The 27517-nt window shown below is 41.3% G+C and overlaps 1 protein-coding gene across 2 annotated transcripts in view; it reads left to right on the top strand.

Annotated features, from left to right (window-relative positions):
- SULF1 (sulfatase 1) overlaps window positions 1-27517 on the top strand; it is a 189381-nt gene that overhangs the window by 14383 nt on the left and 147481 nt on the right. Inside the window, exon 2 of one of the 2 annotated variants that reach the window (XM_077270633.1) lies at window positions 15706-15808. The exons of the other annotated variant lie outside the window; for it this stretch is intronic. The gene's annotated coding sequence lies outside the window, so the exon portion shown is untranslated. The remainder of the gene's footprint in view (window positions 1-15705; window positions 15809-27517) is intronic. 2 annotated transcript variants of the gene reach the window in all.

Raw genomic sequence — 27517 nt, 5'->3', positions numbered from 1 at the left:
ATGTAATGAATAAAGATTTACAACTGGAATATTTCATTCAGTGATATCTAGGATGTGGGATTTTGGTGCTCCCTTTATTTTTTTTTTGAGCGGTGTGTGTGTGGGTGTGTGTGTGTGTTAAAAAAAAAAAAAAAAAAAAAAAAAAAATTCTCATTATAATTTAAGCCATTTCCCTACTCACATTTATTTGCAGAACAATTATCCTGCTCTCACCCCCATTTTGCTTGCAGCCCTCTGACCCTCTACTACAACCATTATACAGCTATTTTGCGGTTCTGAAGTCCAGGTCCCCTTTGATGTCTGAGGTTTGGGTAAAGTTCTGGTACCCGACCCGAACTTTGGTCTACGGTTTGGTCGAACCCAACGAGCTCGAACATCCACGAGTCCACTCATCCCTATTCTTGTGTAAATACCAGCACAGAATTTGGCTTCCACTCTGGCGCGCATTGCACTGAAACTGGGATATTTGTTCACATCTACTTGAGAACCCCTTTAACCATGCATTTAGTTGTGTTCCATACATAAGCTTTTAGGTTAAAAAGGTTCACAACCTTTTGGTAATATACACATTACTAAATCATTATAATATAATATAATCAGTTTGTAGAGTAAGTCTGTCCTATAGATGTTTACAGTAGTTAAACTATTTTTTTTTTTAAGTAAACGCTTACAGATCACTTCATGTGTAAATACAGAAAAATACCAAATACAAATGGAAAGTATGTTTGTTTGTTTTTTTTTGTGACCTTAAACTCCTGCTATTAGGCATTTTGCACTTTTTCCGGTACTTTTGGAAGTATTCAGCTGTAGTGGTTCTTATATTATAGCATAATATGACATATTTACTGAATAAGTTATAAGTCTGTATCAGAAGAGCTCCCACCACTCCTCCTGAGTACTGTGGACATGCCATAGAAGTAATAAATCGGGACAGCACTATGAGAGAGTGAACAAGTAAGGTGTATATATTTAGACCAATTATAAATTGCTTGATAACTGGATGTAGCAGATTTATCTTTTATCCTTTTAGTTAGGAAACCAGTGTTTGCTTTTAATTGACATCCATATTTTAGACACTTTTTTTTTTTTTTTTTTGCTGATAAATAGATTAAATCGTGATATATCACCAGATTAATGAAGGCTCTCTAAGTATCATTATTTTATTACATAACTGTATGAGGCTGAAAAGTGTAAAATATACAATATATATATATATAATCACGTGCCGCTAGTGGCCTGAATATTGCAAAACTCCAAATCTAGTCCTGATTATAAAATCCAGTAATTTATAGCTCTTGAGTTCATATTCAGAACAGTGCAAGTGCGGTTTCATTAAAAAGAAACAGCACATATTTGTAGCATAAAGTAAAGACGTGACTGTAATCAAGCTGTAACAGTAATGAACTTTGAAGAAACCCACTATCTTTTTTTGTAGCTATTAGCAGAAAATTTCTATTTAGATTTCGGTGCTCAGGGGCCGGACTGTACACGGGGTCTTCTCCTGTCTGTGATTCCCCTGCCACTCTGGTGTCTCTGATCTGTGAATGACCGGTTTCCTCTGAAATCTCAATAAGGAAAAAATGGTGTGCACTCAGGTCTGAAGCTTAAGGTGCTGGTGGAACGGACTATTGTAGTCCCAGAGATAAGGATTATAATTCACTGCACCCTCTTTATGATAAGTTGCAAAACGTGCTTATCAGATTTATTCAGAAAGTGTATATCCAAAAAATGCCACAAGCAATAGAGTACATAGCAATACAATATGACTGAAACCCAACGTTTCGACCCTCCCGGGTCTTACTCATGGGGTTACGTGGTTTCAAGAGTAAAGGTAGAGAGAGGGGGGTGTGGAGAGACCCCTGGTGTCAATTATTCAGGTGATTTGAGTTCCTGATGCTTGTGACCGTCCGCCCAGAGGGGGACCTAATAGAGGCGGTGGATGCTGGCTAAAGAGCGGCGCTCCCGCGCCTTGCTGGGTATACCTCTCTACCTCTTGTTACCTTTACTCTTGAAACCAAGTAACCCCATGAGTAAGACCGGGGTTGGTCGAAACGCAGGGTTTCAGTCATATTGTATTGCTATGTACTCTATTGCTTGTGGCATTTTTTTTGGACATCCTCTGAAATCTCGGCAGTGTCAATCAAAGACCGGAGGGAGGTGGAGGGGCCGGGGAATCAGACAGGAAGAAGACCAAGGGCACTGTCCGGCACCTAAATCTAATTGGAAGAAAACTTCTGATGGTGATAGACTATTGTGGATTTCTTCACCAATGGTATCAATATTTAGGGCAGTATGGTGGCTCAGTGGTTAGTACAGTAGATTTGCAGTGCTGGGGTCCTGGGTTCAAATTCCACAAAGGACAACATCTGCAAGGAGTTTGTATGGTCTCCCCGTGTTTCTATGGGTTTCCTCCGGGTCTCTGGCTTCCTCCCACACTCCAAAGACATACTGATAGGGAAATTAGATTGTGAGCCCCAATCTGGACAGTAATGATGTCTGTAAAGCGCTGTGGAACATACAAGCAAAAAATAATCATAATTAGTATTAAAGCCATGTCTATAAATTACAAAATCATCCTGACAGGCTCTTTAATCAACCAATTTATTAAAACCTGACTGATCTTGGTATGAAGGTTTTTAGATTCGTACCTGCCAGGATGACCGCCACAAATTAAAATGTTATCTTAAAATGTGCTTGTGCTACTGTCACTCTGTTACAACCATTGCTCATTAATGATGGTCTACTAATTAGTGTTCTGCATTCATTTTTTTTCTTTTACATAATAATGCCAGAAATATGTGCTAGACTGTAAGAATATCACATGTAGGATTACAGGAATTTACATTTTACACCTTTTTATTTAAAATCCTTTTTTACGTATAATATTTCGTTTTGTGACCTTCACTTAATGGATTAGAAAGCATGTAGTAAAGTATGTTGGGTGCCTTGTTCCCAGGATTACAATATACTGTATGACTATTCACATACTATTTGTTATATGATGAAGTCATTTGCTCTAAAGTAGCAATGTCCAGGAATAGTGCTATCCACATGTAGCCACCAAACCCATAATCCAGTCTCTGAGTCTGCGACAAAAACAAAAAGATACTTATTTGAGATTTATTAAAGGAATTACAGTAAAGCTGTTGTGTGAACTTAAAAGCAATGAAGTAATTGTCCCCCTGTGCAATAAATAATGCAGTTAAATGGTGCAGCCTCTGGGGCAGTCCAGCTTATTGTCAAAGTATAATTTACTGTTCCAGGTGGTGAACACTCAGGCGACATATTTATGGTGGATTCGGCATTCCTTACATGTGCTTCTGTTACCAGCAAGTGTGTAAAACAGCAATGACAAGCCTTAGTAAAATGCACAGAGAAAATACTGTAGATGCAAAACACAATATATTATTTAGCGTTTACTTTCTTTATGCTGTAAATAATTGTGGAACTATTTTTTAATGGCAAGTTACTAGCGACACATGCCACCCATTGTGAAGGTGATTGATTGACAAGTCCAGGGGCAAGCTTGCTCGGGAGGATAGAGTATAGGATGACTGTAGTGTCTCTCAGACCTTTCTGTTTAGTTTCTGGGTGGTACGTGTCCATAACCCTTGGGGGTGAAAAGCTAAACCAGTGATCTGACATTTTCAGAGAATCCTATATTTAGTCTGTTAAACGTTCTATTATTACGCCTGTGCTCAGGGGCGTACATAGAATTCATGGGGCTCCATAGCAGAAGTTCTAACTGCCACCCCTCCCCCCAAAAAATATGCTCTTCTGTGACCCTCACAAATATAGGTATATCACAACTTTGCAGCCTTTACAAAGTAATTTTACTCCTGCTGATGTCCTAGATTCTTCTCTCATTGCCCCCATAAAGTTTGATGCTAACAAAAGTTCCCCCCTCCCAAACACAGTATGATACCCCCCCATGGTGAATTCCTCCACATTGGCCACTACATGCAAAATACAATGACCCTACAGTACCTCAACTCCTAAGGCAAAGTATTGTGATCCCAACACCGTATGATCCCCACATAGCCCTAGACACAGTATAATGGCCCCACACCTCTACACACTGTGTAAAGGCCTGCACTAGCCCTTCATGCAATATAATGGTAATCATACAGCCATCCACACAGTATGATGGACCCCACGCAAACCTTCACACTGAATAAAATTGCTTGCATACAGTATAATAGCCCCCACATAGCCCTCCAAATATTCTACTAGTCCTACATAATCTTCCACATAGCATAATGGGCCCTTTATAGTTCTCCAGATAGTATAATGCTCTCCCCATGGTTCTCCATAGTATATAATGTAATCCCCATGGTCCCCCATAGATGATAATGCTCTCTCCATGGTCCTCCAAAGAATATAATGCTCTCTCCATGGTCCTTCATAGATTATAATGGATTCCCCATGGTTCCCCTATAGATTATAATGCTCTCTCCATGGTCCTCAACAGAATATAATGCTCTTCTCTTGGTCCTCCATAGATTATAATGCACTCCGAATGGTCCACCATAGATTATAATGCTTTCCCCATGGTCCTGAATATAATATAATGCACTCCCCATGGTAATCTGTAAAATATAATGCACTCCCCATGGTCCTCCATACTCTTATGACCACCAGTAACTGATTTAAAACAAAAAAAAATTACAATACTCGCCTCTCCTCGTTCCATCCAATGCTTCAGTCTCCTGAGCTGAGCGTGTGGTGTGCAGCGCCACACATCTCAGCACAATGGACACGCTGTAGTGATGTCATTGCGCCCGCCGCGCTGAGACGTCAGAAGGGGAGGAAGTGTCAGCTGATACTCCCTCCACTATCCTCATTGCTCACGATGACAATGGTGGGTGGTGGGGGTCCTGGTGCAAGCACTGGCATAGGGCCTCTCCGACTCATGGGCCCCATTCCAATTGCATGGCCTGCTGTTATGATCCAGTGGTAGGATCACCAAACTGACCTGATAGGTAAACCTGAATAGTAGGACAAGCTCCGGGAAAGTGGAACTATACCGACCGCAATCCTGATCCTATCCACACACACTAAAGGCAGCCGTGGAGCGTTGCCTAAAAACCTAGATGCCTCTTCACAGCCTGAGAAACTAGCTACCCCTAGAGAGAAAGCCAAGCCTCACTTGCCTCAGAGAAATAACCCCAAAGTTTAGACAGCCCCCCACAAATAATAACGGTGAGTTAAGGGGAAAATACAAACGTAGGAATGAAAAAACAGGTTTAAGCAAATGAGGCCCGCTAACACTAAATAGACAGAAGATAGCAGGGATCTGTGCGGTCGGTACAAAAACTATCAAACTATCCACGCAGAAAGTACAAGAACCCCCACACCGACTCACGATGTGAGGGGCGCACTTCTGCTCCCCAGAGCTACCAGCAAGCGAAAAATCACATATAAGCAAGCTGGACTGAACACATCATATACTGAGAAACATATTCAAGGAAACAATGAGCAAAAAGAACTAGCAAGACTTAGCTTCTCAGAAATAGACAGGTCACCAGGAAAATCCAGGAGAGGTCAGAACCAGTACTGAATACAACGACAGCAGGCAACAAGTAAAGGTCCAGGTGGAGTTAAATAGGAACCAGCATAGCAGGAAATGAGGCAGCTGAGCCCAGCTCCAGACCCGCAGTATCGCTAAAGGCCACCAGAGGGAACCCAGACGGAATTCACAACAGTACCCCCCCCTTGAGGAGGGGTCACCGAACCATCACCAGAGCCCCCAGGCCGATCAGGACGAGCCGAATGAAAGGCACGAACCAAATCGGCCGCATGGACATCAGAGGCGACAACCCAGGAATTACCCTCCTGACCATAGCCCTTCCATTTAACTAAGTACTGAAGCTTCCGTCTCGAAACACGAGAATCCAAGATCTTCTCCACCACATACTCTAATTCTCCCTCGACCAAGACCGGAGCAGAAGGGTCAACAGAAGGAACCACAGGCACCACATATCTCCGCAACAATGACCTATGGAACACATTGTGAATGGCAAATGATGCTGGGAGGTCCAAACGAAATGACACAGGGTTGAGGATTTCCAAAATCTTATAAGGACCGATGAAACGAGGCTTGAACTTAGGAGAGGAAACCTTCATCGGAACATAACGAGAAGACAACCATACCAAATCCCCCACACGAAGTCGGGGACCCACACAGTGACGGCGGTTAGCAAAGCGCTGAGCCTTCTCTTGTGACAACGTCAAATTGTCCACCACATGGTTCCAAATCTGCTGCAACCTATCCACCACAGAATCCACCCCAGGACAGTCAGAAGGCTCAACCTGACCTGAGGAAAAACGAGGATGAAAAACAGAATTGCAATAAAAAGGCGAAACCAAAGTAGCAGAACTAGCCCGATTATTGAGGGCGAACTCAGCCAATGGCAAAGTCACCCAATCATCCTGATCCACAGAAACAAAACATCTCAGATAAGTCTCCAAGGTCTGATTAGTTCGTTCGGTTTGGCCATTCGTCTGAGGATGGAAGGCCGATGAAAAAGATAATTCAATGCCCATCTTAGCACAAAAGTACCGCCAAAATCTGGACACAAACTGGGATCCTCTGTCAGACACAATATTCTCAGGAATACCATGCAAACGAACCACATTCTGAAAAAACAATGGAACCAAATCGGAGGAGGAAGGCAGCTTAGGCAAGGGCACCAAATGGACCATTTTAGAAAAACGATCACAAACCACACAGATAACCGACATTTTCTGAGAGACTGGAAGATCCGAAATAAAATCCATGGAAATATGCGTCCAGGGCCTCTTCGGGACAGGTAAAGGCAAAAGCAGTCCACTGGCACGAGAACAGCAAGGCTTGGCCCGAGCACAAATCCCACAGGACTGCACAAAGGAACGCACATCCCGCGACAAGGAAGGCCACCAAAAGGACCTAGCCACCAAATCCCTGGTACCAAAAATCCCAGGATGACCCGCCAACACCGAAGAATGAACCTCGGAAATGACTCTACTGGTCCATCTATCCGGGACAAACAGTCTCTCCGGTGGACAACGGTCAGGTCTATTGGCCTGAAATTCCTGCAGTACCCGTCGTAAATCAGGGGAGATGGCAGACAAAATCACCCCCTCTCTGAGGACACCAGCCGGTTCAGAAACTCCCGGAGAGTCAGGCACAAAGCTCCTAGAAAGAGCATCAGCCTTCACGTTCTTCGAACCCGGAAGGTATGAAACCACGAAATCAAAACGGGAGAAAAACAGCGACCATCGAGCCTGTGTAGGATTTAGCCGTTTAGCAGACTCGAGATAAGTCAAATTCTTGTGATCCGTCAAGACCACCACACGATGTTTGGCTCCCTCTAGCCAATGTCGCCACTCCTCAAATGCCCATTTCATTGCCAACAACTCCCGATTACCAACATCATAATTCCGCTCGGCAGGCGAAAACTTTCTTGAAAAGAAAGCACATGGTCTCATCACAGAGCCATCAGAGCTTCTCTGTGACAAGACAGCCCCAGCTCCAATCTCAGAAGCATCAACCTTGACCTGGAAGGGGCAGAGAGACATCTGGCTGACGCAAGACAGGAGCCGAAGAGAACTGACGTTTGAGCTCCTGAAAGGCCTCCACGGCCGCAGGAGACCAATTCGTCACATCAGAACCCTTCTTGGTCAAATCCGTCAAAGGCTTAACCACACTGGAAAAATTAGTGATGAAGCGACGGTAAAAATTAGCAAAACCCAAGAACTTCTGAAGACTCTTTACCAATGTAGGTTGAGTCCAGTCATAAATAGCCTGGACCTTGACTGGATCCATCTCAATGGTAGAAGGAGAAAAAATAAAGCCCAAAAAGGAAACCTTCTGGACTCCGAAGAGACATTTAGAGCCCTTCACAAACAAGGCATTGGCTCGCAGGACCTGAAATACCATCCTGACCTGCTTCACATGAGACTCCCAATCATCAGAAAAGACCAAAATATCATCCAGGTACACAATCATAAACCTATCCAGATATTCTCGGAAGATGTCGTGCATGAAGGACTGAAACACAGAAGGGGCATTAGAAAGCCCAAAAGGCATCACCAAGTACTCAAAATGACCTTCGGGCGTATTGAATGCTGTTTTCCATTCATCGCCCTGCTTTATACGCACAAGATTATACGCTCCACGAAGATCTATCTTGGTGAACCAACTGGCCCCCCTAATCCGAGCAAACAGATCGGACAACAGTGGCAAAGGATACTGAAATTTGACCGTGATGTTATTTAGAAGGCGATAATCTATACAGGGTCTCAGAGAACCATCCTTCTTGGCCACAAAAAATAACCCCGCACCCAAAGGGGACGAGGACGGGCGAATATGCCCCTTTTCCAAAGACTCCTTGATATAACTCCGCATAGCGGCATGCTCTGGTACAGACAAATTAAAAAGTCGTCCCTTAGGGAACTTACTACCAGGAATCAAATTTATGGCGCAATCACAATCCCTATGAGGAGGTAGGGCACTGGACTTGGGCTCATCAAATACATCCTGGTAGTCCGACAAAAATTCAGGGACTTCAGAAGGAGTAGAAGAAGCAATTGACACCAAAGGAGCATCGCCATGAATCCCCTGGCAACCCCAACTTGACACAGACATTGCTTTCCAATCCAGGACTGGATTATGAGCCTGCAGCCATGGCAGACCTAACACGACAACATCATGCAAATTATGTAAAACAAGAAAGCGAATCACCTCCTGATGTACAGGAGTCATGCACATGGTCACTTGAGCGCAGTACTGAGGTTTATTCTTGGCCAATGGCGTGGCATCAATTCCCTTTAGTGGAATAGGGAATTGTAAAGGCTTCAAGATAAAACCACAGCGCCTGGCAAAAGACAAATCCATCAAATTCAGGGCAGCACCTGAATCCACAAAAGCCATAACTGAGTAGGATGACAGAGAGCAAATCAAAGTAACAGACAAAATGAATTTAGGCTGTACAGTACCAATGGTGACAGACTTAGCGAAGTTTTTTTATGTGCTTAGAACAATCTGAGATCATGAGCAGAATTACCACAGTAAAAGCACAACCCATTCTGACGTCTGTGATTTTGCCGTTCAATTCTGGTCAGAATCCTGTCACATTGCATAGACTCGGGCTTCTGCTCAGAAAATACCGCCAGATGGTGCACTGGTTTGCGCTCCCGGAAGCGCCGATCAATCTGAATGGCCAAAGACATTTACTCATTCAGACCCGTAGGCGTGGGGAACCCCACCATAACATCCTTAATGGCTTCAGAAAGACCCTTTCTGAAAATCGCTGCCAGGGCACACTCATTCCATTGAGTGAGCACAGACCATTTCCTAAACTTCTGACAGAAAACCTCTGCTTCATCCTGACCCTGGGAGAGAGCCAGCAAAACCTTTTCTGCTTGGTCTACCAGATTAGGTTCCTCATAAAGCACTCCAAGCGCCAGAAAAAATGCATCCACATTTTGCAATGCAGGATCTCCCGGCGCCAGAGAGAATGCCCAATCTTGAGGGTCACCACGCAACAAAGAAATAATAATTTTAACTTGCTGAACCGGATCACCAGAGGAACGAGGTCTCAGAGAAAGGAATAATTTGCAATTATTTTTAAAGTTCAAAAACCTAGATCTGTCTCCGGAGAACAGCTCAGGAATAGGTATCTTAGGCTCTGACATAGGACTGCGGACTACATAATCCTAAATGCCTTGTACCCTAGCAGTGAGATGATCCACACTAGAAGACAGACTCTGAAGGTCCATAGCTGCAGCTGAATTCTGAACCACCCAGAGATTAAGGGGAGGGGGGAGGAGAGAGGCTAGACACACTGCAGAGGAAAAAAAAAATGAACTCAGGATTTCTCTTATCCCTCTTTTGCGATGCATTAACTCTTTACTGGCCTGCTGTACTGTTATGATCCGGTGGTAGGATCACCAAACTGACCTGATAGGTAAACCTGAATAGTAGGACAAGCTCCGGGAAAGTGGAACTATACCGACCGCAATCCTGATCCTATCCACACACACTAAAGGCAGCCGTGGAGCGTTGCCTAAAAACCTAGATGCCTCTTCACAGCCTGAGAAACTAGCTACCCCTAGAGAGAAAGCCAAGCCTCACTTGCCTCAGAGAAATAACCCCAAAGTTTAGACAGCCCCCCACAAATAATAACGGTGAGTTAAGGGGAAAATACAAACGTAGGAATGAAAAAACAGGTTTAAGCAAATGAGGCCCGCTAACACTAAATAGACAGAAGATAGCAGGGATCTGTGCGGTCGGTACAAAAACTATCAAACTATCCACGCAGAAAGTACAAGAACCCCCACACCGACTCACGATGTGAGGGGCGCACTTCTGCTCCCCAGAGCTACCAGCAAGCGAAAAATCACATATAAGCAAGCTGGACTGAACACATCATATACTGAGAAACATATTCAAGGAAACAATGAGCAAAAAGAACTAGCAAGACTTAGCTTCTCAGAAATAGACAGGTCACCAGGAAAATCCAGGAGAGGTCAGAACCAGTACTGAATACAACGACAGCAGGCAACAAGTAAAGGTCCAGGTGGAGTTAAATAGGAACCAGCATAGCAGGAAATGAGGCAGCTGAGCCCAGCTCCAGACCCGCAGTATCGCTAAAGGCCACCAGAGGGAACCCAGACGGAATTCACAACAGCCTGCCACCATTGGCGGTAGGCCATTCCCTGTGCTGGTGTAAGCCAAAATATGGATTTTAGTAGGATAGGATCTATCTGCTATGGTTTTAAACTCCAGGCAACAGATCTAAATTACATGCTATGGATACTTTTGCATTGCATATGTTTTGTAAAGAAAATTTAATCAGTTTTAAGAAAAAACATTTAATCCTTTTGCTTCTGCAGTCTGCATGTATTACAAAACTTTGCAAACTGTTCAATGCCATTCAGTGTCAATGCTGATGGCCAAACAAAGTGGACTCAAGTCTCCAGCCCTTTGTGTCTTCTGAATGTGAATATTAGCTCAATCCTAATTTAATTTAATCAGAACTGACCTTTTAATCTAGACCATATTAGGGGTTGAAGACTAAATTGACAAGTAGCCAAGCAGTTGGTATTGACAAGCAACAGCATTGGGCAGCTTGTACTTTATTGTAATATATGCAAGCTGCAGAAGCAAAATGGTAAATATTCCTGATTAAAAACAATTACAGAATTTTTTTTTTTTTACATAATACATTTAGTGCAATAAAAAAAAAATACAAAGATGCCTATTGTAACATGGGTGGGTGTGGACTCACTGCGCTACTTGCTGTTCGCACCCTGGAGGGGTGTAATGAAATTACTTCCTGGTATTCACTAGACCCTCTGATGGTGAAGATGGGCATGGTCACAGGTAGTCACCAAGTACCACTCCAGGGCAGTCTGCAGTGAATCGGAGGTTCAGAAGCATGGGTACGAGGTACAAGTGGACGAAGACAAAGACCTTTTCAGACAATCTGAGGTCAGGGCAGGCAGCACAGGTTCAATATACATAGCCAATGTCAAAAGAGGACAGATCAGGATGAATGGTAAACTAACAGGGTCAATAGCAGGAGAGACAGAACGAAAATGTACCAACGGGATCTAGAAACAAGCAACTAGGAACTTATGTTCAGGCAAGGTGTGGTGAGAGGAGCTACTTAATAAACCCCCTGCTGACTAAGGATAAGGCTGGGAAAGCTGACTTCTGAAGGACACAAGTGGTTAAGTTCCTTCAAAGTCTGGCCATGACTCCCTATAGGTGGGTGGAGACTTGGCGGCAGCAGTAGGATGCAGCAGAGCTGGGAATGCTGCAAGAGGTAACATAGTGAAACGACCTTAGACTAGGAGAAGCAGAGCGGTGATCGCATTGAGTAGGGCAGCACTTACTGCCCGTGTGAGTCGCCGGCGTGACACCTTTAAAATAGTAAGGGACTATTATAATTTAGGAACAAGATGCTGTTACTTGCTGTTTTAAGTTTCCAACTGTAGGGATTTCCACAATCATAAGAACTTTGGTTTTTCCCAAGCACATCAAATGAATGGGCTCAGTGCGTCTACAAACTAAAGCCTCAGTGCTGACTGTTGCAGAGAAGTGAATATGGAGTCACTTAACAGGCCAATCATTGGATAGCTTATAGTATTTAAATAATTTGGCTGCATTATCTATCCCTATACATTGGACCTCTCGGCGAATAATACATGACCAACTTCTTTGAACGGGATAAACCAGGATTACTCATTCAGATCGTTCTGTAATATATAAAAACAATTACTTTTGTACGGAATTTTATTTTATTTCAAACAAGAATTTAGCAAAACCATAAAAATTAGCATTTTTCATGACTGATTCATTTAATGGAAAATTAATGAAAATATTTTAAGTTCTTTTTCTGAAGACTACAAACTATCTTATGAAACCTAATTCTTATGATATATTATGTGTTTTTATACTAAAGAACATGAAAGCTGTGTTTAATTGTAAAAATATCACTTATTTATTTAGCATTTACAGCGAGGTATATTGACCCCCTCCATGTGGGAGGTATATCTTCTCAAGGAAAATTGCTAAGTGTAACCTATAAACATCACTTAAATGTTTTGCTTGGCTGCACTAACTCAAGAGGGAGCTGGTCACATTATAAACAGATTTAAATAATTAAAATCCAGACACCTTTTTACAGCACAGTGCACTTGTTAATAAAACAGTTTATCACTAAGGTACACACTTTGAATAGTACATCTAGATCTCTGCAGTTTTCTCAGATTTTGATGTATTAAATGTTAAGATGTAGTTTTTACTGTACTTTTTTTTTTTTATAACAAATACGTTAATCTTGTACAATCTCTTTGTTTATTAAAAAAAAAAAAAAAAAAAAAATGAAATGAATGATAACTTTAGTACAATTTTAAATTAAGATTTAATTCATTTTTAGTTTCAAGTTCTATTAAAAGAACACTCCTGGCAAAAATAATACAGTATACATTGCACCTAAGGTATGACTTTTTTCTTTGGTGCTCTTTGTACTCCTGTGTCACAAGTCACCGCCAAAGGCCTTGCTTTAGGTATCAGTTTTGCCAAGTGCTCCTCTGTGATAAGTTAATGCATTATAAACTTCTTTCTTTTTGCATAGTAGCTACACTTTTACAATTTGGTTAAAATGTCATAGGGAGATTTTAAAGTTTGCTTTTTAAAAAAACAAGCAAAAACTAGGGTATCCAGATTCTGAGACGTATACTAATAACTGAAATTAAGTGGTAGCACTGCTTATCCAAGAGCTGCTCACTTCTGAGTCTAAGGCTGGCCATACACATTAGATGGCTGTCAGCTGAACAATGCTTTGGCCAATTGTTCAGCTGACTCTCCTATACACAGGAGCGTTCGTTCGGCCAAGCACTCCTAGGTTCCCAATGACAAAGGTGCCGCCCTTACTCTAGGAGAAAAATAAGAACATACCCGACATCTCCCTTGACAATTAGTCTGGCACCCCCTTACATATTATACTTCAGCCAAATCCTTTGATATCACTGGGGTCGTCCAACATTAGTCTGTGTATGGTGGCCTTTTTAAGATAGGCCCTCTAGACAGTTTAGATCACACCTTCAGTTTCTAAGGGGAGCTGCTCTCTGACCATTTCCGCCACTCCACTTTTCTGATTGTTGGGTTTCCTGTGCACATCGACCACCATCGATTTTGGAACGCCTAACATGTCCCTTGTTTCAAAATGGTTGTCCAATGAAAACAAGTTGTCACCTATGCCTTTGTAGCTGTATTTCTGTAGTAACATCATGGTCATTCTGGGAAAAAGTAGCTGAGATGAATCAACTACTTATTTATTTAGGGTGACTTAGAAATGATTTCCTTATTACCTATTTTACATTAATGGACGTTTAGTGCATTTTTGTAAAGTAATGAAATAATCATTGTCATTTAATATTGAAGAAGGATCACTTTGAGATAAACAATTAATCTACTACTGCTGTCTTTCATAATTTCTAGACCAAGTGTTATCACCAGTGATTTATAATTATACGCTAGCAGAGCTGGAAGCATATCAGAGAGAAACCTTTTATTTATGTGTATTTAAATCTGTTTAAAAAAAAAATCACAATCAACAAAGACTAAGATTTATTTGCTGAAATCAGAATATCACACGGAGCCTTTTTGATCAAATTTTTTATTTTTTTTGGAGCAGAAACTCCGTTTTAGTGGAATTCTGAGACTTAGAGGAGAATTTGAAAAGTTTCCACTCAGTGTCTACTCTAAAAGCTCCTAAAAGGAAAAAAGTGTTCCCACTCTCATTTTTTTTTTTTTTTTCTCATCAGTGTGCTGTCTGTTTTTAACACATAGCCATAAAGTGTAATGGGACCATTCACACATTCATTTATTTTATTTATTTATTTTTTTTAATTTTATTTGTTTTGGAGTGGTTCTACTAATCGAAGTTCCTTGCCTCTACTCTAGTCTTTTACTCCCGTTCCACAATCTTCTCGGTTCTGCTCTGGTCCCAATCTTGACCACAATTTCTGATTGACCAGAAGTCAGAGGTAATGGTCATAAGCTCTGTGAAAGTCTATGGAAGCCACATTCTGGCCTCATTTTGGCTCTCATTGACTTGCATTGAGTTGTGACTTCCGGATCGCCCGTCAAACTGTGGAACGATCCGGCAGGTCACAAACTGCTGGAGACCAGCCAGAGCAGTGTCTCTAAAATAGGAAGCTGATGCCTTTTGAGTAGAAAACTAGAATCAGAGAACTTCGATTAGTTGCACCACTCCAGCACTGCAGTAAAGAAAAAAAGCGCTCAACTCAAGTGGTGCTTTAAACTCAGTTCTTGTTCTATTCTCATCCCTTTTTTGTGGACCAGACTCGGCCATTCAAGTCTATGGCAATATGTCTAAAAAAGATGAAAAGTGAAATATTTCCATTTTTAACTGATTTATTGCTAACTGCTAAGTGTAAATGGAAAAACGTTCAGACAGTTTACCTCCTTAAGGTTGTGAAAACAGATGAGGAAAAAAATGGATGTCAAACGGATGATACATAGCAGAAAAACTACTTTTTTTGGGGGGGGGATGGTAGGCTGATTTTGACCCCTTTTTTTAAATCTTTAATAGCTACACCTGTTTATACTATAAACAAAAAACCCTAAGCTGTATCTAAAACAGATGCAAACGGATGGCAGATTAAAAAATATATATATATATATTATCATATACATTGCGTCCATTTAAAAAATAAAACATCCACTTTTTTAAATTGCATAGGAGTAGTGAAAAGATTATTTGACTTAATTTATTGAAAATAAAACCTGAAAAGAGGGAAATGTATGTATGTTTGCATTCATTTACCACAGATTGCAATGTAATAAAAAAAGTATACATTTTTAATCACTTTTTTAAAGAATGAAAACGCTCAGCACACTGCATTGTTGTGCATTTTGTAAAAAAGTGCATAAAACATGTCAGAGATGCACATTTGACATCATTATGTATTTACGCAGAGTATAATGTGAAACATTTAAATATTTGGGTTTTTTTTTTTTACAATACAAATGGATATGTCAAGTACACAACAAAAACCTGTTGTGAAATAAGCCTAAAACAGAGATGGATGTGTGAATGTGGAGTTAAGCTGTGATTTTTGTATTCTGTTTTTTTTGTTTGTTTTTTTCTATTTTCTAACATACTATTTTATTTTTAATGACTTTAGGAAACTCTAAAACTTGAAGCTATCTTTGTTGGAAGTCCATGTATTAAGGGAATATCATGTTATCTAAAGAAGTTTTTTCCTGTTTATAGAGCTCTTTAACCAGGTAAGTTGATTTATTTTCAGAATTATCATTATTTGCAAAATACTTCTGAGTAAGACTGGTTTCATACTTCTGATGTAGACCACCTGAGTACGGACCACAATGTTTTGAAGCGGCTGCATTCTCTTGCCCTGGACTCAACATCCATCCTCATAGACGTGTATGAGGCTGTTAAGTTTGGGACAGGAGCATCGAGGCCGATCTAGACCTTGTGGCCTGTACTCAAAACCAAAGCTATCGTAACTGTTAAACTGTCCCAAGGATTAGTAGTCACATCTCTCTATAGGCATCCTTTTTTCATTTTATCCCATTGCCAGGCTTAATTAGAATTTTTCCATAACATTTTATTACTTGTTTTATTGGATGATGACTTGGCAGTAAAACTTGTTTTTATAGAAGTCCATCCTCAGCGTTACTGAATGTAAGTAAGCGTGTGATTTAATACAGTTTATGGAGAAAACGAACTATGCAATACACCTTTTTATTGACTAAATGGGTTGTTCACTGCTTTTTGATTGATGACCTATCTTTAGGATAGGTCATCAATGTCTGAACGGCCAGGGCCCGACACCCAACGCCAATCAGCTGTTAACCGTGATGGCGGCTGCCACCGGCAGGAAGTACTCTGTCTCCTGGTAGTGGCCATGGCTTGTACTGCACATCTGCTTCCTTTCCAAATCAATAGGAGGCGGATTGTGTAGTACCCTGCGGCAACCATTATCAGAAGAAGGCCATCTCCGCAAGTGAGTACTTCCAGTCAGCGGCTGCCAACACATAACAAATGATCTATGGGGGTGGCGGGTGCTGGACCCCTGCTGATCAGAGATTGATGACCTAACCAAAGGCTAAATCATCAATGCAAAAGTAATGGGCAGCCTCTTTAATGCTCAATACTGAAATACCCTCTATATAAATTTGCATTATAGACAAAATAGTCTTGTTTTAGATACTTGGTTTGGTTAAAGTCGTTATCCTTTTTTGAATAATCCTTTTACATTAGATTCCTTTATAAAATATGCCGGGGACCTCTATGATCTGTAGTGACATCTGCCCTCAATTGTTTAATTTTGCTGTTCCACCACATAGGAAATCGAATTTTGCCTAATGCCCATGTGCCTTGATGGTCTTTTTCTATCATTTGTATACCGCTCAAATAAACAGGTACTTATTTTCATTGATCATTTATTAACTCCAAATTCCCTAGCGTAGTATGCAAAATTCTTACTCTAAACTAGACAATCCCTTTTAAAGTGGGTTAATTATTTATAGCCAATTATGATATTTTTTACAACAAGTTATGTCAATTTCCGTATTTATTTTCCATTTGGAAAAATTAAGACGTCAGAGCGGACATACCAGGAATTAGCACATCATATTTTAAGGGTATTCGTCACTTCTTCTTTAACATGCATAGGAAAAGCATGGAGACACAGGTGCAGAGCACATCCTACAGCACAGAGAAGGTCTGCAGTGAGTTCCTCTAATCATTTATGTATGAATGGAAATGTTCATGATTTATATGGTGAAAAAGAATAGTCAAGAAGGTAGAAACAGAGACACATTGATGGATCTGCAGAGAGCAACCTATAGACCTATATATTGAACCCTTTGTCATGGATGTAAAGAGAAACCTAGAGGTCAATCAGAAGAAACGAGGAAGCCAGTAAACAAACATTAGAAGCATTGATAGTGAGTTGTGACCTAGATAAGAGACACTGCACCATAGTAACTACCTGCCTGTTAGGGTACCGTCACACAGTACCATTTTGATCGCTACGACGGTACGATTCGTGACGTTCTAGCGATATACATACGATATCGCAGTGTCTGACACGCAGAAGCGATCAGGGATCTTGCTGAGAATCGTACTTCGTAGCAGATCGTATGGAACTTTCTTTCGTCGCTTGATCTCCCGCTGACATCGCTGGATCGTTGTGTGTGACAGCGATCCAGCGATGTGTTCGCTTGTAACCAGGGTAAACATCGGGTAACTAAGCGCAGGGCCGCGCTTAGTAACCCGATGTTTACCGTGGTTACCAGCGTAAACGTAAAAAAACAAACAGTACATACTCACATTCCGGTGTCTGTCCTCCGGCGTCTCAGCTTCTCTGCACTGTGAGCGCCGGCCAGCCGGAAAGCGAGCACAGCGGTGACGTCTGACGTCACCGCTGTGCTTTCCGGCTATGGCGCTTACACAGTGGAGAGAAGCAGAACGCCGGAGGACAGACACTGGAATGTAAGTATGTACTGTTTGGTTTTTTTTTACGTTTACGCTGGTAACCAGGGTAAACATCAGGTTACTAAGCGCGGCCCTGCGCTTAGTAACCCGATGTTTACCCTGGTTACCCGGGGACTTCGGCATCGCTCCAGCGCCGTGATTGCAACGTGTGACCGCAGTCTACGACGCTGGAGCGATAATCATACGATCGCTGCGACGTCACGGATCGTGCCGTCGTAGCGATCAAAATGGTACTGTGTGACGGTACCCTTAGTTTTTAGGCCCATAGTTTAAAAAAAAAAGTGTCCTGGATAAACCTTTTTAAGCCTCTCATCGGCATTGCCCTGGTTGATGGACCACACATGCTGTATTATGTGTGGCTAGTTTTTGGTGCCATGACAGAATCCATCTTTTCTCTGTACATACACCCTCTACCAAGTGTAGGATTGTACAGGGCAATAAAGATCTTTCGGGAGACAGAATGGCTTTCATAATGAACGGTGTTATGGCTGTCTGTGATGTTATGAATAACTTTTCTTGTTAGAGCTTTCCAAGTATGTTAGTGGAGTCAGACTGCGTTGTCCTTCAAACAGATTTGTGAATGTTCAGGTCTAAATACTACTGTTAAATGAGGATAAATTACGGCCTTTTAAAAATATACTGTAAGAAACAGAAATGTCCTGTTAAGTTAACATGAGTCATGGGAACTTTCCTCCTTGGCTATATCCCAATATATTCCCAATACACCTAGGTCTGCCAAGATCAAGACATGGATGAAAAGTTGGTTGTGGGAAATATGATTTGGGATGCCCTCGTTAATGCGCTGTGTTTTTTTGGATCAGTTTGATTTTATGACTTGGTAAAGTCTTTTACAATGTAGGATGTTAATGGAAGAAGAAATCAATTTTGTCACCGCATTTCTTTACAATTGGCAGACTCTTGTTTCACCTTCTATAACTTTTTCTAGCTTGGTTGTTTTTAATGTTTTATAGAGTGCAGGTTAGTTCAGTTTCACACAGACCTAAATTTACTGCATTTTAGTATCCATATTATTACTGCAACTGCACCAACTCGTAGAACCTTGTTACTCGGCATCTAAGCACTCCATCTAAACACTCCGTAGCTCTATTCACTAACCACACCTCTCCTACTTTGTTTCTTGTCATCTTTTCTTTGTCTGGTTTGAGTATCACATATATTAAACACCTCAATTTTACCCTTTATATCTATCCACTTATTCATGAATTTGTTTATCTCTACTCCTTCTTTTTTTTTTTTTTTTTTTTTTTTTTTTCTTATGTGCATAATTTTATTAATTTCTCTGTCTTGACTTTAAATTCCCCTATGCATCTGTTTACCCTATCTGTCAGTTTTTAGTCTTAATAAAGAAGCCAGTCCAGCAACAAAGCGCATTGTCCTAATAAGAGAACCTTCTACATATCCTTTTCCAACAAGTTGTCTTCTTCCATTAGGGCAGTCTATCTTTAAGTGTTTTTGTGACACTAGACACTTCTCAGACAAGCTGAGTCAAAGTAGTGAAGGAGTTCAAGGTCAAAAGCCAGGGGGGCTTAGCTGTAACTGACAGCCCAGCTAAGTAGCGGACAATCACCTGGGACAGGGAACACCCGAAGGCAGCCCAGAACCTCCCAGACTCAGATTAGCTGGCCTAGCTTTTAATCAAAACAATGATTGATCAACACGCCCCTGCACCAGACTGGAGGACTGAGCTGTCAAAGTACTGACAGCTACAATACACACCTGTGCCAGATCGGATGACTGAACTATCAGTAACTGCATGGACACTATCAGGGATGAAATTGTGACCATCTTTTTATTCGTTTATTGGTTAGCATTGTTGAAACAGCCCTGAAAATATATCAAAACTCTGCACCCAGGGACCTACATTCACCCTGTGAGAGACAGCCAAACTCATCTATGTAACCATTTTACAGCATGTTATATTCCATGTATCCAATGTGAATTTATTTTTACCAAAAAATATCCAGATCGGCATGTAGCAGTGAGGTAGATTGATTGCATAGAGGTAACAGAGAAGCGTTTACATTGCCATACCCCATTTTGTGAGACCAATACCCATGGGGAGGGTGTCGGAGCCTTTCAGTAGAGGCAATAATCATTAATATGTTGTGCTCAATCTGGTGTCCAGCAGGTCCTGAATGGGAAGGTCGGAAGAGTCTACCCAAAAAGGAATGTATCCAACTTACCAATATGCTTGTATTATCACAGGTGCACTAAACATATCCACTCCAGACCCAGTTCCACTTCCATTTTCTGCTTGATATGTTTATGACATAGACGGGAGCTGGCTTAGCTATTGTAATGAGCCAGTCAGCCTCCTTTGCACACAGCACTGATTGAGTCCTGAGATCATTACTGGGTCAAAAGCGGAGCTGTTGAACCTGGGACCAGAGGGGTTGAATAAAAAAGGGGAAATCTGTGATAATAGACAAGTTTTAATAAGATGTACAGTATAAGGTCTCATTCCGACATTTTTTTTTTTTCACATACAATAAAATCGGACAAATTGCTCTTATCCGAGTTTGATCAGAATGTGGCATGAGTGTCATTTTTCTTGTACGTGAAAAAAAAAATATTTCTCCATTCTGACAATCGGTGAATATCAGACCACACTTGGATGTCACCTGAGTGCCGTTAAATTTTTTGTCAAGGACCCATTTACTTGCATTTCTGTTTTTGATCTGACCCTTGCATTAAAAAAAAAATGGACATGTCTTCGAAATTTTCTGTAGACCAGTCAGACAAAGGAAAAAACTGGACATGTGAATGGCCCCATAGACTATCATAACAGGTACAAATGCGAACTGTGAAAAACATGGACAGCACTCATACGCAAAATTCAGATGTCTGAATGAGTTCTAACTTACAATTTTAAGAACATTTAGGTATTTTTCTCCTAACAGAGAAACAATAATTTGATCACAATACAGAATAAACTCCACATTCTTTTTTCTATGAACACCCTCTCAAAAAATAAGGTCACAAGGGCACTGTTGTAAAGTCTGTGAATAACAAAAATATTAAATGTAAAAAAAAATTATTGTATACGTGACATGCCTTTTCTATGTAATAATTGTATCCCACTAACATGAAGCAGAATTATATTGTTCCTTTCACCTAGAGAACAAAGAAGGCAGATCGCATAAAAAGCCGCTTAAATAAACTGAACTGTTTATTCTGTGACATCCAAAGTAATACGTAAGGAAGCATGATAATAAAAGTGGTTAACTAGGCTGAGCTGCGACATGGCTATTGAACAAAAGGATTTTCTATAAAGGAAAAATCAAAGTTTAAACATGTTTCTCTTTGTCCTAAAACACAATGCAGACGAGTATTTTAATCATGGCTTTAATGTTATCATTTCTCTGCTACTGTCTGGAGTTATTATTCGTTTCCACATGTTTTGGGATTTTGGTGGTGTCTTAGGTTAAGCTGCACATGGGCTTTGATAGCAGTTGTTAAATCTAAGCATTTTCTTTTCATTGAAATGACAAGTTGGTTTTGTGTTGGTGACTCAGCTGAACGGTCTCCGTGCTCTCGGTTAGAATATCTCCCATTCATTGACTTGTAACATGGCGTACTGCAGTCCTCTAATTAGGAAGCAATTAGCGATTGTGTAACAACCTGAAGCCATTTCAGGGCAGGAGTGTAGCGGCATTGGACTTTATTTGTATGCGGGATATGCTGTATACAGAATAAATGATGGACCTAAGGTTAGACAGCTGTGATGGATTGCTAAACCTCATATTGCAAAATAAAAGTACAAATTTCATGTTTTGTCTTTGCTTTTAAATGTTAGTACCCTATTAGTGGGATTTAGGCTGAGGCTGTCGGCTTTTCAAATTGTTGTGATTTGCAAGGAATATCTTCATGCCTGGCCATATATTCGGCTCGGATATGTTGCATCTTCTATTTTACTTTTTTTTTTGATAATTTGTTAGAAGTTTCCTCCATGCAAATTGCATAACTACAGCCCATTAGAACAGCCAAGTGTACCCCCAAAATGTGTACTCAGGGGTTAGCATGAAATTCTAACCCTTTTTGTGGGTCAACAAGCAGAATTGTCCTGGCTGGCAAGCTTAAGTGTGATGCATTAGTCAATAACTCCTAGAGCAATCTTTTGTACAGCCATGGTTTTTTTTTAGCTTGTAATTATAATTAAGGTTAAAAAAGACAAAGGTGCATCAAGGTCAACCTATAATCATGTTGATTCAAAGGAGGCAAAACCCCTGAGGGAGACTTTAAATAGCCATATTAGCAGAAATATATTTTCCAGCTCTATAAACATCCATAAAGCGCACTAAACCACTCGTCTTGATCACAGAAGGTATTCGTCTTAAAAAAAAAAAAAAAAAAAAGTCTAACGCAACATGTTTCAGAGTTATCAGCACCTTTTTCAAATAAGACTATACAGTGTATAGAATATACAGTCTGTATAGGCTTGTCATTTTAGAAATTTGCTGATGGCTCCGAAACGCATTTACGTTTTTAGGGTGTTTTTTCAATAGATGTGGTTCAGTGCACCTTTTATGAATGGTTTTTCTACTCTTCATTTGAAGAACAATTGACTTTCAATAACTGGTGTAACACTTCAGCCATACCAGCTCACAGGAAGAAAAAAAACCTCTGGCAGCACATCATACATTATATAGTGTTGCGTCTGTGTTTGCAGAACCACGTAAAGTGAGCCTGTATAATTCATTTGCCATTTTTATCTTTACAAACATACTTGCCTTATGAGCGCCTCTTTTTGTGGTGTTATTTATTTTCCTTTACTTATGTAGCGCCATCATATTCCACAGCCCTTTACGTAAATTATAATCGCTGTCTCCATGGGGGCTCACAATCTAAATTCCATCTCAGTATGTCTTTGGAGGAAACCAGAGAACCCGGCGAAAACCGGGGGAAGAACATACAAACTCCTTGCAAATATTGTCATTGTATATACAAAAGAACAAGCAGAATGTGTAATGCTGTATACAGTAAAAGTGTGTGTACGTGTGTCGTGTGTATGTATGCATGTGTGTGTGTGTGTGTGTGTGTGTGTGTATATATGTATATATATACTAGATGGCAGCCCGATTCTAAAGAATCGGGAGTCTAGAATCCATATATACTTTATTTATTCAAATGTAAGAATAATACAATTAATAAATAATAGTAAGAAAGAACAAAAAATGGCTGCACTCACCAGCTCTTGACAATTCTTGACAGTACGGCACATTTCTGATTGGTCGCTCACGGCAGGCGGCAACCAATCAGAAAAGTGCCGCGCACCACGAAGGCATATATCTTTGTCCACCCTGAGCGGATGTAGGACGCTGGTGACGTCACTTATCTCCGGACATTATCTCCGGACAAAGCCACGGAAGTTGGCACAAATTGCCGGAAGTAGTATTCTAGGCAATTATATATTAGATTTTAATGTTATCAGTGTTTACCTTTGAACGTTTATATTGTATTGTCCTGTCACCAGCCATGTGTACGATTATCGGCCGAAAGCCTCTCTGGAACCAATAATCACCCCATGTAAAGGTATCTTTATAAGTTAAAGATTCAGAATACTATGACTTTTATCATATCCTGAACAGTCAAGTTTTTTATGAACCGTTAAGGTTTTCTGGTTGAAGTAAAAAAAACTCTGACTGTTTACAGTTTGAAACCATAAAATGTTGAAAAATTATGTCATTCTTGAGTATATCACTCAATGGTGCTCATAAACGTGTCAAATTTGATCTATAATATACTTTAATATACGTTACTTTAATCTTTAATATACTTAAGAACAGGGCCCCAGACATCACACAGGGGGTCTGAAACACCGCACAGTGGTCCAAAATATCGCTGTGCTCTGCCTGGGGCCCCATATGCTGCCTGGGGCCCCTGTGCTCTGCCTGGGGCCCCATGTTCTGCCTGGGGCCCCTGTGCTCTTCCTGGGGCCACTGTGCTCTGCCTGGGGCCCCCATATGCTGCCTGGGGCCCCTGTGCTCTGCCTGGGGTCCCATATGCTGCCTGGGGCCCCTGTGCTCTGCCTGGGGCCCCATATGCTGCCTGGGGCCCCTGTGCTCTGCCTGGGGCCACTGTGCTCTGCCTGGGGCCCCATATGCTGCCTGGGGCCCCTGTGCTCTGCCTGGGGCCCCATATGCTGCCTGGGGCCCCTGTGCTCTGCCTGGGGCCACTGTGCTCTGCCTGGGGCCCCATAGGCTGCCTGGGGCCCCTGTGCTCTGCCTGGGACCACTGTGCTCTGCCTGGGGCCCCATATGCTGCCTGGGGCCCCATATGCTGCCTGGGGCCCCTGTGCTCTGCCTGGGTGTAGGACACTGGGGACGTCACTTATCTCCGGACATTATCTCCGGACATTATCTCCGGACATTATCTCCGGACATTAGCTCCGGACATTAGCTCCGGACATTAGCTCCGGACATTATCTCCGGACATTATCTCCGGACATTAGCTCCGGACAAAGCCACGGAAGTTGGCACAAATTGCAGGAAGTAGTATTCTAGGCAATTATATATTAGATATATATATATATATATATATATATGTGTGTGTGTGTGTGTTTAGTAAAATTTATTATATAGATCACGTACCAATATATCTGCTCAGCATGCTATTTAAAGACCAGCTGGATGCTGTGCCACATGGGGGCATGGACTGCCAGCTGATTTCAGTTCCTTCCAGCACGCAAAGCTGATTTGAAGCCAAGGCTCCAAAAACTCATGAAGGATCATGACTTCCTAACGGAAGGTCATAGGGCGGCAGTTCTGGTGCCATTGGATACAGCTGGGCCCTCGTTACGCTTGGAGACCAAACACTGTTTTGTTACCTGCCTTCTACTAGCCATTCTGCGTATCTACAATACTAATGTTTTAACTCAGGAAGAGTTCAGAAATCAATATTTTGTGCAATAACCATGATTTTTAATCATCGCTTTCATGCGTCTTGGCATGCTTGCCACCAGTCTTTCACACTGCTTCTGGCGCAAAAATGTAAGCTTCTTTGATGGATTGTGACTATCCATCATCCTCTTGATTACATTCTAGAGGTGTTCAATGGGGTTCAGGTCTGGAGATTAAGCTTGCCATGAAAGGGTTTTTATGTGGTGGTCTCTTAATTTTTGCCAGAGCTGTATGATACAGTTGCTGGGCATGACTTAAATCCTCCCCCATATTCTTCACAGGTGGTAAGTAGATGTACAAAGGCTGAGACAGAATAATAATATTATTATTCTATTTTTTATATAGGTCTAACGTATTCCGCAGCGCTTTACTTTACAGTTTGCCCACATTATCACTGTCCCCAATGGGGCTCACAATCTAAATTCCCTATCAGTATGTCTTTGGTATGTGGGAGGAACCCGGAGGAAACCCACGCAAACACGGGGAGAACATACAAACTCTTTGCAGATATTGTCCCTGGTGGGGTTTGAACCCAGGACTCCAGTGCTGCAAGGCTGCAGTGCTATCCACTGAGCCACTGTTCTGCCCATGCATCAGTTCATAAAGCACTTGAAACAGGAACTCCTGGACAAGAAGTGGCTCCCACTCACTTTATCTGCATTTCAAGTGTATACTAACCCTTGTTTCTAATAATTATATATTTTTTATTGTCACTGTATATTGTCCAAGTAATTATTTGACCCATCAGAGTCCTTGTTTTAGATGTTGTCCTTGGTGGGATTTGAACCCAGGATCCCAGTGCTGCAAAGCAACTGTTCTAACCACTGAGCCACTGCGCTGCTTTTATGGTCCCACATATCGATTCCTGGCTGACCCTTTTTGGCTCTATAAATGAAATATGGTTTTAGATGAATATCGAATCGAGTATGAAGGTCAATATCTATTATAGAACTAATAATAGTATCTATAGAATGCTGTGGATATGGTTTGAAGATGATTATATCCAAAAATATGATGACACAATGACCACTTTTCCATGAAATAAGCCAACACTGGTTTCCTGTAATACTACACTAATCAATGGATCTCCTTTGAAATTGGCCCTAAAGAGTTGTAAGTACCTTACATAAATGCATCCAGACCTGGGTAGCGGCTCTAGTGCCCAAAAAGGAATAGAGTTCAAATCAAGTTAAACTAATCTTTGCTGTTAGAAATATGAGTCTGCACAAAGTTACTACTTCACAGACCTCTTTATTAACAAGTAAGGGGAAGTAAAAGTATCAAAAAGTCTGCATGCAATAAATGCAATCAGATGCACCAGACTGTTAGTGCTTCAGGGGTGAACATATCATTGGTGAAGCCAATGTGGCCAAACTGGGGCCTAAGCAGTAAGGGAGCCATTTCCACCTCCAAAACAACAAGTAACTTCTATTATAGCAGACTGCAAAGGGCCCATGTTGTTGTTGTTGTTGTTATTATTATTACTCAGGGGCCCTTTTCTGTCTGTTTGCCAGTGTAGGGCATGTATCTTTAAATGGACAAGGAACAAGAGGGGCCGTTTTTCCACTAATTTTGAGCAGTTGAAAAATGTTGTTAATTTTGAATTTATGGTTTACGGTATGCTTATTCTTCTAAAATGGAGGAGCATTGAGCCCTAATGTCGGATTACAAGTTAAAGGTGCTGTCTCGAGTTTTTATATGGGTAAAAATTTTCCTACTTTTAAATGTCCCGCCATTCTCAAAAACGAAAGTATTTTTATAATGTACAGCACAATGCCTTGTTAGCCAGGCACCTTGAAGCCTCAGAGTGGCTGATTATCTTGATAAAGAATGTGCACCGCTATCAAGTTCTATGATTTTAAGCCTGCAAATAGCGCTCTGCAGCTTTGATCCTATTAGCCTCAGTGCCCCTGTGCTTCTCCCATGCTGCTGTTAACAGGTGATTAGATGCAACAGTTTAGGTGATTGAGGCAGCATGGTGGTTCAGTGGTAAGCTCTGCAGTTCAAGGGTCCTGGGTGAAATTCTCACCAAGAACATCTGAAACAAGTTTGTATGTTCTCCCCTTTTTGCGTGTGTATCCTCTGGTTTTCTCCCACACTCCAAAGACCTACTGATAGTGAATTTAGATTGTGAGCACCAATGGGGGGCAGTGCCAAAAATGTCTGTAAAGTGCTGTTGAATTTATGGTGCTATACAACTGAGAAAAAAAAATTAGGATGAAGATTTGACAAATTATTGAAATGCATTGAAGTATTTTACAATGGGAATGTATACCCTTTTGAGATTGGAAGTTGGAACAAATTCTAACAATAAAACTCTGTCATACTGTAAGGGGGATTGTTGTGAATTCTGCTCTTGGGCTCCCTCCGGTGGTTGTTAGTGGTAGTGCAGTGGTCTCTGGATTATAGGCCAGGGCAGGTGTTTCTGCTTATTGCAGCTCTATTAGGTATTTAGGTTTGTAGGATCCATCAATCCCTGCCAGTTGTCCATTGTATCTTGGAGGTATTGCATCTCTGTCTGGCTCCACTTGCCCTGCTGTCATCTCAGCTAAG

Source organism: Ranitomeya variabilis, chromosome 6 (assembly GCF_051348905.1).
Source record: "Ranitomeya variabilis isolate aRanVar5 chromosome 6, aRanVar5.hap1, whole genome shotgun sequence".
In the NCBI taxonomy this organism is placed as follows: Eukaryota; Metazoa; Chordata; class Amphibia; order Anura; family Dendrobatidae; genus Ranitomeya; species Ranitomeya variabilis.
Note: the sequence above shows the minus strand (reverse complement) of the source record. Positions and strands in the feature narration are given on the sequence as shown.